We start from the raw sequence: 14,716 nt of genomic DNA on the forward strand, positions 1-14,716 counted from the left end.
TGTAAAGCATTACTTTCATCAAATTTATTCCTCAATTACCTTGCAGAGAAAAGTATAATTTCTCCCTTAGAGATTTCCTCCATTAATTTTTCCTTTCCCACACTAATTAATCTCTAATATTTAGAAAAAAGATAATAGTTTATAAGAATCAAGGAGCATATTGTCTAAATCATGAAAATCAATTATTAATCATTACAGATTAATTAATATACTTACAAAATCAATGTATTTCAATGAATCCATTTGGCTTCAGAGGTTGTAGCTAAACGATGAAAAGTTTTCTGATTATTCTGTGGTCACAGAGGTAGAAGGGCACAATGGAAGTAGGAATGACAAACTTCAATGAATAACAAAGAGTCTACTATCTTTTCTCTTTAATAAAAATATTCACTGTATTTACTGGAGACTTTCCAGATGAAGTAGACTTTATTGGAATATGTGTGTGAATTTTTAACTGTGTCAGAAATTCAAATACTGCATTAAATATGAGGATTAAGATTAAGCTATTGCTAGTGAATGACTGAGATTACTTAGTATTTTTCATTTCTTAATATGAAGTGCTTCTAAAAATTTTTTGCTAGTTATTCAGAAATAAGTTAAAATTTATAACAGTTCTTGAAATACATCTACCAAAGTTTGGTGAATAGTAAAATGAAATCAGCTTCCTTTTTAAGTCACTGGATATAATATTGTAACATTTATATGTCTGCAGAACTTTATCACTTTAACTATGCAGAAAAACTAAACACCAGAAAATTTCATGTGTACCTGAACCAGCGTATAGTAATCCAGCATGAATCCTTTTATAAAATTGAGGTGTCTTTGCTTATAATAGTTTCTCAATGTTATAATAAACGTGTATTAGTGAATTGGGACAGTGGATATGATGATAAAGGCAGATAAAAATATTTTTCATAAGTTCTTTAGTATTTAGCTGTATTAGAAAATTCAATAAAATTTCTAGAAATATAACAAAATAGTAGCCTAGCCAGGCACAGTGGCACACACATGTAATCCCAGCTAGAGCATCCCTTCATTTAGTCTCCAGTATTATGAAAAAAATATAGCCTGACATTGTTCATTTTTATTTGTTTAGGAATTGGTTTTGCATCTGAAATCATTTGTTCTTACATAGCTTCAAACTCTGTAGTCTTTGGGGTAGGGAGTGTTCCTCAGTGAAAGAGTATTTCTGTAATATGCTTAAAGCCCTGGGTTAGATCCCTAGAACCAGGAAAATAAAAGAGTAGTTGTCTTGGACTATATCCTGTGTTCAAATTATTTTCTACATAGGAATTGAAATTCTCAGCTGTGAATTAAAATCAATTGAAGGTATTCCAACTTAGGAAATTTTGAGTAAAACCAGGCATATGTAAGTTTAAGACATGCCACAAGTGTGATTATTATTTTCACCTGGAATATGGAATAATCACTCCGTTTTATCTTGTGCGGATGACAAAATAGGAATCTTAAGTCTACATACTGTTTACAACTTGCCTAAATTGTATACCTTGCTAAGAAAATATGTCCGTAGGTAAAACACTTGTTGAACTAGCCATAATGTTTCTCATTATGAGTGAACTACAGTGTTAGTAGGAGAAAAGTATTCACAATAGAGATTGATTTAATCAGCAGCCTCAAGAGATTGTGTGTGTGTGTGTGTGTGTGTGTGTGTGTGTGTGTGTATTTGGAAATACATATTATATATTATATAAAAATAAATATATATGGTAATGCATATAATAGAATACATGTATGTATAGAGAGAGAGATGGAGAGAGAGGAAAAGGAGAAAGAGAAGACTGAACTCAAGGAAGTGGGATGACAAATCTGAAATCTGAAACATTGGTTGGCATGCTAGGAATTTAGGCACATGTCAGTGCTGCAGTCCAGAGTCTAAAGCTGGAAATTCAGACAGACTTTCTATGTCTGAGCAGAACTCCTTACACAAACTGTGAGCTTTTGCTTTTAAGGCCTTCGAATGATTGGTCACACCTACCCACTCTAGTATGGATATGGAGGCTAGGGTAGAGGATCAAAGTGTTTGGCTTTGGGATCTACCCAGGGAATTGGTGAAGCATACTTCTGGGTGTGTCTGAGCGAGTCACAGATGCATGGCCTTTGCGTCTCTGTCTTTTCCCTCCCCCGTTTCATCTGCGGCATGGTTCCCCTGCGCTGCTTTCCCTGCTGCATAAACTAACCGTATCTTTGCTCCAGCATGCCCTTCATCCCTGGTATTCCTGCCCTGGAGCATGCCAGCCATGGACTGAATCCCTTAGAACGTGAGCCAAATTCAATGTGTCCCTTTTAAATTAGTGGTGTTGGACACTGTGTCCAGCAACAGGGAAGCCAGTGAAAATAGCAGGTAAATCAGAATGATCCAAAGTCCAGTGATTGACATGTTAATCACATCTAAAATATCTTCACAATATCTTGATAGTTGTTGTCCAAACAGCTGTGAACTATACCCTAGTTAATATGACACATAAAACCTCCGTCACAGAAAGTGGGTGGTAGCAAACTGAAGAATGCTGGGGTTCTGTCAGAGTAACGTGGTTGGTATCCGAGATGGGCTGGTGTATGCTGCATGCGTTTGAGGCAGACACCAAGATGGTAGGCCATCTGAGTCTACTGAGGCATGAAAATCATGTTAAATCTGTAGTAAAGAATGGTAGGCAACTGACAGCAGGCACAGAAACACACAAAGGTCAGACTTGCAGCTTCATTCCATTGACATTCACTAGTTATTTTGATTTCTTCGTTCATTTTTTCATTATATGTTGCTCCAGTCAGAGATGTTCTCCTTGCTTAGAGATTTATTTAATGGGTTGATGTTGGTTTTCATGGTCAGTGGTGTGCACTATTAATTTCTCCATACTAAAGCAGTTATTACCTATTGATTGAATGATACCATAGCACTATCACCTTTGGCTTAAAATGAGATTAACTCAATATTTAAAGTCCAGTGTATTTATATTACATTTTGAAGCTTTCACCTTAACCTCATGTTTTACCACTACAGTTTAATAGATCTCATGTCATTTCTTCATTAATTAACAATAATTTAGTTGAAGAACTTTTCATAGAATTAAAAAAATATTGTTACTTTTGCATATTTGTTTTACTTGACAGAATTTGTAATGTGAATTGGTATAAATTTTTTATCAAAATCAGATTTGAGTAGACATTTTCTGTTGAGATCTTAGTATTGTACATTTCCAGTGCAGATTGGATATATACCTATTCTTATTTTTATAGGTACCTCACCTTTATGCTCTGAAAAAATATTTAGAGTCTTATTTCTTAGTATACTGAAATGTCATCAATATGTGTTTTGGTGTATAAGTTGCTTTTTAAAGTTGAGGATTTTTAATCAGTTTGGATTGATTATGTAGAATAATGAGTTTCATTTTGGTATATGCATCAATGTATATAACATACTTTGCTCATTTCCACCCTCTAACACCTCCTTACTTTTCTCTCCCATCTCCTTCTTATGCTCGCTCTCTTCTCTAATAATTTTCTTCCTACTGTCATCTTTTCCCGAAATAGTCCACATGTGAAAGGAAATGTGATACTTGTTCTTCCAAGACTGGCTTATTTTGTGTAACATGATGATCTCCAGTTCCATTCATTTTCCTGCAAATAACAAGACTTCATTTCATTTCTTTATCCAATCAACAGCTGAAGGATACCTAGGCTGCTTTTATAGATTGACTGTAGATTGACTATTTTGAGTTGTGCCATGACAAATTTGGGTGTGCAGGAATATCTATGGTATACTGACTTTAATTCCTTCACTTATATGCTGAGGAGTATTATAACTGGGTCATTAGGTTGTTTTATGAAGAACCTCTATACTGATTTTCATGGTGGCAGCACTAAGTCATATTCTCATCATATGTAAAGTTTGCTTTTTCTGCACATCCATGGCAGCATTTTCTATGTTTTTATTACTAAAATTTTGTTTGTATTTTTTGATTGACAAAATTATATATATCATGTACAGCATTATGCTTTGACATATATGTGCATTGTGCAATGTTTAAATCCAGCTAATTAACAAATGTGTTACATCCTATAGTTACTGTTTTTGTCTTGAAACCATTTAATATCTACTGTCTTTGCAGTTTTTAAGAATAAAACATATCATCATTTACATTTTCTCAAGCCAACTTCTACTATTTTGTTATTCAACTTTAAATATTTTTGAACATGAAACAGTTTAGGGCAAAACCTGGTGTTGCTAGACTTTTTCCCTAAGTATGAAAAATTATAGTTATGAATTTCTTTTTTTTACTCTTCATGCTAACCATTTTGACTGGCATGAAATGGAATTTCAGTGTATCTTTGATTTGCATTTTGCTGATGGCTTAGATGTTGAACGTTTTTCAAACCTTATTGGCCAGTTGTGTTTCTTTTGACAATTGTCTTCAGCTCACATGACAATTTATTGTTGGAACTACTTTGTTTTAATAGTAAGTTTTTTGTGTTCTCTATATATTTTAGATATTAATCCTGTGTTGGAAGAGGAGATGGCAAAGATTTTCTCTCATTCTGTAGGCTTTTTCTTTAACTGGTTTTTCCTGTATAAAAGAGGCAGTACAGAAACATTTTAATTTGATACGGTCCCATTTGTTGATTCTTGTTATTATTTCCCAACCAATTAGAATCCTATATTGAGAGACTTTGTGCCTAAAATTTCAAGTATTCCCTACGTTTGCTTCTGGCATTTTCAATATTTCAAATGTTATACTTTGGCCTTTGATCTATTTTGAATTATTTTTGTACAAAGTGAGAGAAACAAATCTAGTTTCTGTCTTCCATGTGTCGGTATCCAGGTTACCCAGCACCAGTTGTTGAAGAGACTGTCTTTATTCAACACAGGATATTTCTCCTTTTGTGAAGCATCAAGTATCTGTACCTGGGTGGTTTTGTTTCTGGATGTTCTATTCTATTCCATATACTGATTTGGGAATATGTTTTTAGAATGTGAGCTAGTTAAATTTAATTTGGTATATTTCTGCAAATTTCTATCATTTTTGTGTTAAATGCAGTAAGAAATGTTTTCTGATGAGATCAGGTACATTGAGAGTGGTACGGAGATGGGTAAGAAAAAAAAAAGAAGTGCTTTCTGAACCCAAGAGAAAAGAAATGCCATTTATTTATCACTGATGCATTTCATATCATCCTCCTGGCTTTTGAAACAAATTTCTGGTAACTTTGTACTACTGATTACTTTGAAACTTGGCGGTGTTTTTTCCTAGACAACTGGGGTGATTTAAATGAGAAGAATTAAAGGATAGTCACTACTGAGGCTTGACTAAGTTTATTTACAGTTTCCTTCGTGCCATTGCCAGGAGAAAATCACTCAATCAAGATCTGTCCGTATGGAGAGTAACTGTTGGCAAGGTCTAAAAATAGCCCTGTGTGAGATTTCTTACATAAAATTTATTATAATTTGATTGACACTAAACTGTGGCAATAGCTTTATAAAAGAAAAGCCTGTCAGTTAACAAGTGTATGACCTGTATGTATCTTTGTAATAAAGTGGAGCTGTTGTAATACTGCCTGGTTTGTGGTCATAGTGTTGAAATACATCTTGTATATCAATTAACTTTTTCTACCAACAAGATCAGAAATGCAATCTCAAAAATATTTGAAGTGTTTTCAGTAGAGAAATGTTTTGGTTGCAGTTGTATTTATTTTAATGAATTTGTAAATATTTTGCACATTATTGTGCATTACTGAGCTTAAATTTATGCTTAAATTTATTAGTTCATTAGCTAATGCAATTTTACTAACATGTTAGATTTTCCTCTTTTTACCCAGGAGTAAGTAAATAACTTCTATTATAAATAATATTTCTTAAAAGTATTGGTAAAATGGCTTTACTTTTTAAAAAGGTCAGCAAAAAATTAAATTGAAAACTTGCTCTCATCTGCCACCATCATATTTCAGAACACAAAATTCAAACTCATATTAAAATGATGCATTTTTGATGTTGATCATTAACTAGGAAAATGAGCCATAAGGGATACACTGTGCTAAAGAACAGTTAAATGAGACATAGTGACAAGATCTTTGCCTCTTGAAAACAGACAATAGCTAAAATATTTCAAATAGCATGTTGTCATTTTATAAAACTTTATTGGGAAAATGTTAAAGTGTATATATTTGAGAAACAGGCACTCATCAACATTTTGTAATCGCATATATTTATAAATTTAATTGCTCCATTTACATTAAATTCTGTTATAGCACTGGATATTCTAACAGTTGACAAGAAGTTATACATATACTTCTGTGTACATATGTATATTTATATATTTACATACGACTATATATATTTACATATAAGGTCTGCAAATACTGTACATACATTTCTCAATTAAGGTACATAAATACGGAACAAATACTAATAAGTATTCTTTATTCTGTACCTAGGAGTCAGTGAAAAATATTGGAGTCTATATCAAATATTATTCACTTAAAAGCTTGACTCCATCTCTTCTAAACTGTGTGAGATTTGTGTATACTGAGTAATTTACACATCAGAAAGTATTAATAATAAAATGTGCCAAAGTACTATATAATGTGGTGCATTTAAGAGGATGCTTATCTTGTACTTAGTCCACAGATATCAATATATGGTAGTTATTATTTTTAAAAGTACACTACCCTTGAGAAAGTCAACTCATTATGTAAAAAATTCACCTTATTTTTAACTTTACATTCTTCTGTTTTATGTCTACAAGACAAATATTTTTGTTCCTCCTTTTTATTCTATCAATTTTTTCTTTGCCAGATAGTCACTGAAATCTGAGGTCTCACTTATTTTTCTGTTGAAAGTGTTACTGTGTAATACAAAATATAAATCACTTTTTCAGTCAATAAATTCTGAAAAATACTCTGAAAATGGAACTAAACTTAGAAAAATGATTTATAAATGCTTATTAGATAGTGTATACATTTTGTACACCCTATAATCTTTTCTGCTACTTTCTGAAATTGTCATTTAATTTTCAGAATATCTCAAAGCAAATCAAAAGAAAAATCTGAGATATTGTCTATATTTTTTCATTACAGATTTTTCTGTTGGAGGCTCCACAATAATGATATAATGACTGGTCGATTTTATAGAGTTACTTCAGATCATTAAATGTAAAGCCACTAAATTCCAATACTGATAATCTGTACTGCATTGTGAAAAATATGACAATTCACAATGTTGAATTTTCTTTCATAAAAAAGGAAATGTGGGAAATAATGGAAACATACAATGCATAGTTAATTAGCATAACTTCTATTCCCAGACTCCAGAAAGAAAACCTGCTAGGTAAGTTACTGGTGATCTTTTAAAAGTGTACCAGGATAAGTAACTGAGAAAGAATAGTGTTTTCGAAGAATGGCTTTGGGAAAACCATCTATCCACATGTAAAGACAGAAATTGGACTCTTATCTTACAACATACACAAAATACAACTTAAAATTGATGAACGATTTAAACATAACACCTGGAACTATAAAACATCTAGAAGGAAAGTGTAGACAAACTGCTTCATGATTTTGGCCTTGGCAGTGACTTCTTGATTATGACCTTAAAGTCACAAGCACCAAAACCTGAAATATACAAGCACAACTGTATCAAACTAAAACTGTTCTGCACACTAAGAGAAACAATCAAAACAGCTGAAAAAGTCATCTTGCGTATTGGGAGAAAACATGTGCAAAGCTCATGAATGACAAGGGCTGACTATCCAAAGTATACAAGGAATAACTACAACTCAATAAGAAAAAAATAAAAGAACTGATTTAAAAGTAGAGAAAAGACTTGAGTACAAGGTGTTATCAAAAGTGCAGGTAATATTTAAATGTTTTAAATTCCAATAAAAAGACATTAATCTCTCCAGAATTATCCTCCTCGCTTCAAACACACTTATCTCATCATTATCGCCACTTTCTGCAACAGTTCTGGAGTTCCTCTTTTGTGAGGGTCTTTAGTTGCCCTATTGTGGCTACTGTGATGTCTTTTTTAAAAAATTAAGTTTATTGGTACAACTGAGATATACATGATGATCACATTCATCATATGGAATTTGTACCTGTACATGATATATTTTGGTTCCTCTATTTTTCCCATTCTCCTCCCTCTCTTCCAATCCTTATTTACAAAGTTTTGTTTCCATTTTATCCCTTTTTTCCATTTTTTCTTTTCCTTCCCACCCCCCAATTTCCCTTATCTTTTCTAATTCACAATGTCTATTATACATTTTGGTTCTTACATACATTTTCAGTTTCTCAAACCAGAGGGACGATGTGATATTTACATATGTTTGTCCAATTTATTAACCTTAAGTGTATAGTGAGCCAACTAGATAGAAATACCTTATTCCTAAAAAGTGGGAAGATCGGATTTGGGGACATATACAAAGTCCAACAGCCACCTACATCTAGAAGATATCTTGGAGGAGTAGACATTTCCAAGGGAAGCTTTCGTACCATTGATAAAACTACCTAACACAGAAAAATACAAACAACAGCACAGAAAACTAATTAAAATTTTAAAAATAGAAAATGACAAGATGCAGAAGCAAATTGCATTCACAGAGTTTCAGCTTACCAAGGACAAATCCATGGCACAACGAAATAGAGGAAATCAGAAACCATCCACCTGAATTTGCTGGAATGAGAGTGAAAAGGAACAACTGGGATGAAGGAAAGGAGAAAAGGAAGAAAGAGAAATACATATGTGTGTGTATACAAGGGTAACTGGGATAATTGTACTGCTGATGTCTATTGGTTTATTGAAAGGAATAATTAATGCTTAAATTTTTTTTCTTAACCAATTTTGCATGCTTATATCTGGTAATCTGAACAAGTAATTTGAAGACAACAATATGCAATATAAGAACCATTGTTGAATTCCTACTATCTTGTTTAGCGAAGCTTTGTATTGTTTCTAATGTATTTTTATTTTTACTTTTTATTGTCTGTAATTGTTTGATCGATCTTGCATTCTTACCTCTGGTAATCTGAGCAACTTTGTTGAAGATAACAATATGTAATATAAAAACCATTGTTAATTCCTATCATCTTGTTTTGAAAACCTGTATCATTTTCATTGTTTCTGTGTTGTTTTGCTTTTGTCTTTGTTATATTTTGGTTTTTTTTATTTCAAATAAAAAATACAAAAAATAATTGAAATGAAGAATTGGTTCTTTAAAAAGCTAAATAAAATTGACGAACCCTTACCAAACTTTATCAAAAAAAGGAAAGTAAAGACTCAAATTCAAGCAATTCAGAATGAAATGTGTAATCACAATGGATCCCACAGAAATCTGAAAGGTCATCAGTACCTACTTTGAGAGCATGTACTCTAACAAGATAGAAAACATAGAAGAAATAGAAAATTTTTAGAAATAATATGAATTACCAAAGTTGAATAAAAAAGATATATAAATTTTAAATAACCCCATATCAGTCAATACATTGTTGTCTTGAATCAAGTCAAAAGGATTCCCTTTCAATCATTCTTTTGACTCTGTGGAGGAACCAGAATTCCCCAGTTGCCAATTCCTATGAATAAAGTCGATGAAGACATACCATAATGTTTTACTTGAAAGAAATTAGTGTAAATGTTGTATCAATGATGTGTGATCAAAATGTACAGTGATGTTTTAGTTTTAATAATCAATTATAATAAAAGACAGCGCCATTAATTTTCCAAGAAATACTCCCCCTTTCTTCAGAAACACTTATCCCATTGTTCTTCACAATGTCTTTTACTCTAATAAGGTTTTCAAAAGGAATTTAAACATTCGTCATATTTTTGGTCACCATAGAAACACTTCTCAGAAGAACACATACAAATGGCTAACATGTATATAAAAAATACTCAACGTTAGTAGTCATCAGGGAAATGCAAATTCAAACCAAAAGATGTATCACCTCATACTTATGAGGATGTTATGAGATACATATAGTAAATGTCGGTAAGAAAAACTGTGGCAAAATTGGAACTCTTGTATATTGCAAGTGTGAAAAAAAATTGGTCCAACCATTATGAAAAAAAGTTTGGCAGTTTCTCAAAAAGTTAAAATTAGAGTCATCATATGATCAACCACACCCACTTCCAGGTATATTTCCAAAGAATGGTATGATAATGTCATTTCCTTTTGATGTATATTCAAGAATAGGATAGCTGATTGTATGGTAGATCTCTCTTTCTTTGTGAAGAACTTCAAAATTGTTCCCCATAATAGTTTTACTAATTTACATTCCCAACAATAGTATATAAGTGTTCCATGGTCTCCTCTGCATCCTCCTTCCCCTAAACCTTTATAGCTTCCAGTGACTGCTATTGAATTTTATTCTATTCTCTGCATTTATGAAATAAATTTTTAACTGACACATATGAATTAAAACACTCAATATTTGTCTTTCTATGCCTGACATATTTTCCTTAACAGAAGTTTCTCCAGTTATGTGCATATGCCTGCAAATGATGTTATTTGTGATTCTTATTTGTTAAACACACATTTTCATTTTAAGCAACAGCTAAGATTGGGATTTCGTTTAAAGTTATCACAGAAGATATACCACCAAAATTAGCTTTTCTCCTATTTTCTCCCTGTTGCACTTTTTTTTAAGCACACTTCTTATTCCCTCCTCCCTCTCAACAAATATGTGTTGAGTACTATTTCTGTGACGCTGGGCCCTGAAGCACTTGTATAAAGGAACCCTTTTAATCATAATGAGAATTTGATAATATGGTTTCCATTTCACCTGAGATACACACTCTGAGAAGTATAAGGCTATAAAATCAAAATGTAGAAACACAGATCTGTACCCTGTGCCGAAGAACTGAACATCAAACACATATATCATAATTTTCCATATGCTGAAACATATAGATGCAGTAGAATTTTTATGTATCCATTAGTGAAATTAGGAAATGAAAGGTAATGAATACGTATCATGCATTCCAAGTAATACTTCTAAAGTTCACTTTGTTAATAAAATAGATAGTATTAATGTTTGAGAATCAATATCTTCTAATTACCCTTTCTATGCTAGACACAACAATCAATATTAGATGTGAATATTTTTAAAAAGCTACTTAAATTGTGTAACATCTCCCAAAGCTGTGCATTTATGAAGTCATTATCAATGCACAATGCCTGTCCCTTTGTTTAATTTCCCATTCCTTGCTTCAAGCATTGGGAAGCATGTTTATATTGTGCCTTAAACAACATTGTTACCATAAGTTTGCTCCTCTGTACTAACATTTAGTAAACATATTTTTTTTAGTAAACATGTTTTGATGACTTGTAATCTAGCAATAACTTTCCATGTTATATTATATTCTGCTACACTTTACACTGTTGCCGTGTTATCTTTTAGTTTTCATTTTGATTTTCCTCTTATCAACATGTCATTGTTAAATATTTCTCCATATTCTTGGCTTCTATGTACCACCTCTCTTTCTTTTGGAATCTATCAGATATTTGTTTATACTTGTGTTTTGCTTTGCCATCTGCTTTTCTAGACTTTCAAAATGCAGCCGTCCTTACTAAGTTATTCTTTGTAAATCGTTTCAGGCATTCATTATTTTTGTTCATTTCTGAACTTCAATTTCTTCTAATTTTGCACTTAATTTTTGCTATGGAAACATGCAAGTTTGTTCTTGGTGAAATATCAACTAAGCCCCTATTTTCTTACTTGAGTAATCAAATTCAAAGAACATGACTGTGAAATGTTTAATTTGTTTATGGATTTCAAAAGAAAACGACTAAAATGCTATATTATGTAAAGTGAAACTTTTAAAGAGAAATGAAGAAACATAATGATTCTGCAAAAATAATATGATAATCAGAGGTCAAAATTGCTAAATTTTAGAAATCAAAAAGACAAAGCCTACAGCTAGGTTTTGAACTAGAGATGTGCCAGTTATCACCTGTAATAATGCCATATTTTCTATAGGGAAAATCCCCAAAGTATGAGATCATTTTTGATTACTCAAAGGAGAATCATCTTTAGTCTATTCACAAATCTGTTACACTTGAGGAGATCATATTTTCAATATGTTTTATCTGAAAAATACACTATATTCATGGCTTCTTTTCCTTCTGTCTTGGCCACACTTCATCTCTGCATTAATGCACTGATATGTAATATTCTCACTATTCATTACAGATATATAATGTAATTTATGTACCATGCTATTAACCCTTTAAGTGAATAATTCAATAGATATATTGACATATTTTCCCATACACCACTACAGTCAATTGTAGTACATGGACATTACCCTAAAAAGAAAATTTTATGTATTACTCTCTTCCTGTTTTTTACCTCCCACAACATCTTCAACTATTGCCAAATACAAATCTGTGTCTGTAGATTTGTGAATCCTGAACATTTCATTGAAATGGAATGATATATAATATGGTCTTTGTGACTAATTTATTTGATTAACCATACTGGTTTTACTATCTACCTATGCTGGACCTGGCATTAGTTTTTATTTCCAAATCACATTTTATTGTATAGCTATATTACATTTTATTTATTGATTTATTAATTTCTGGATATTTGAGTTGCTTCCCCTGTTTGGTAACTTACTCCTACAAGGATTTGCAGGGTTTTTTTGGTTTTTTTTTGGTGTCATGTACGTTTTTGTTTTTCTTGAGTATATACCTAGAAGTAGAATTTTTGTACTATGTGGCCATTCTATATTTAACCTATAAAGGGAATGTGAGATTACTTACAAGACAGTTGTATCATTTTATATTCTCTGCCACAATACATGGAGGGTCTAATTTCTCCACATCCTTACCAGCATTTTCTATCTCTCTCTTTTATAAAAGCTATACTTATATGTGAAATAGTAACTCCTTCTTTCAATTAGTAATTCTCCGATTGTTAAGCAGTTTTCATAAGCTTATTGACCATATGTCTGCCGTATTTAGGAAAATGTTTATTCAGATATATTGCTCATCATATCTTGTGTTATTTCTCTATTTACTATTCATATATAAGGGCTCTTGTATGATTTATATAAACCCCTGATCAGCTATATAATTCACAATTTCCAATCTTGGAGAAACTCCCGGTGTGGAGCTTCCACCTAAGGAGTGAGTTGAGCTAGGGTGACTGGTAGTCCAGTATTCTTAGTTTGTGGGGCTAGTGTCCAATGAGTGAGGGTTTTAAATATTTTAAAATCATTTATACCAGTTATATTGTTTTGGTGGGGAATGAGTTTGCTTCTCACATTAACATTCCACAAGTGATGCTGTGGAAATTATCTTTACAATCTGACCTTGTCACTCCATTTGTTGAAAAAAATTATTTCTTATTACTCTATCTACTACTAATTGCCACCTCTTCTGATGTCAGTAGGCCATATGCCTTTCAGAATATTTTTCGTACTTTGAACACAATAATGCTAACCCGACCTGTTTGCATCGTCGCTACCACCACAGAGAGGAGCTTGAGAGGGAGGGTGCCCCATTTGGTTCAAGACAGTCAATGAGGCTGTGGTTTCTGCTAAATGGGTGAGTGCAGTGGTGGCAGCCTTGAGGCCTCCTGTGAGGCAGGGCAGCCTGGGTTTTGTCTACCTTCAGGTTCCCTGGAATCTGCCAGTGGCCTATGCAGGAGCAGTAGCTGCAGAGGACAAGGCTTTGGCACATCTCTGTCTCCCTCAGCCTGAGCCAGGGGAGGCCTGGATGCCCGGGTAGTTGGAAGGGCTGCCCTACTGGAGAATAGAAATTCTCTTTACCAGGATATGGCGACTGTTCAATCAGTAGAGCACAAGGTTAGCATTGTTGGGTTGTATAACGCAGGGAAAACTACTATCCTTTAGCAATTTTTTACGAATGAAGGTGTGCACACATCCCCTGCAAAAGGAAGTCGTGTAGAAGAGATAGTGATTAATAATACATCTTTCCTGATGTGGGATATTGGTGGCCAAGAAGCTCTTGGCTCTTTCTGGAACATTTACTTTACTAATACAGAGTGTGTGAAAGGTGTGGACAGTACAGACAGAGGGAAGATGATTTTTTTTAAGCTAGAGAACTCTACAAAATGTTAGCTCATGAGGACCTAAGGAAAGCTGGATTGCTGATTTTTGCTAATAAACAAGATGTTAAAGAAGTCATCATTGTTGCAGAAATCTCCTGGTTCTTGAAACTCACTTCTATCAAAAATCACCACTGGCATATCGAGGCAGGCTGGGCTATTCATGGTAAGGGATTATGCCAAGGACTTGAAAGGATGATGTCACAATTTAAAATTAGATGATTTCTACTGACTTCTTCTCGTAGACTTTGTATCTACCTAGTGTTGGACTTTACTTGAAAGCTGTAAACATTAATGTTTTATATATATTTTATCATAGGCTGATTTAAACTTTTTCTGAAGAAGAAAAATTGAGACCACTTTCTTGAAAACAATTTCACCTTCAATTTGCTCTCTCATTAGTTCCTTTCAAAGTATGTTATTAAACATATGCTTGATGTTTTTGTTGTAACAAATCCCTACAGGTCATTATGTAACCTGTGGTAAAGACAAAGGGAAAAGAAGACATTTTGAACTCTATAAAGAGCTTAATTAACAGTATAACCTTCCTATGGGCCAGGGATATAGCTCAGTGGCACATGCACCTGCCTGGCAAGCACAAGGTCCTGAGTTCGATTCCCAGTACCAAAATATATAT

At 33.0% G+C, this 14,716-nt stretch overlaps 1 pseudogene; it reads left to right on the top strand.

The window, feature by feature from the left end:
• LOC102028033 overlaps positions 1-14,301 on the top strand; it is a 25,282-nt pseudogene extending 10,981 nt beyond the window's left edge.
• Positions 14,302-14,716: the final 415 nt, after the last annotated feature.

Source organism: Chinchilla lanigera, unplaced genomic scaffold, assembly GCF_000276665.1.
Source record: "Chinchilla lanigera isolate Chin_1 unplaced genomic scaffold, ChiLan1.0 scaffold00170, whole genome shotgun sequence".
Lineage (NCBI taxonomy): Eukaryota > Metazoa > Chordata > Mammalia > Rodentia > Chinchillidae > Chinchilla > Chinchilla lanigera.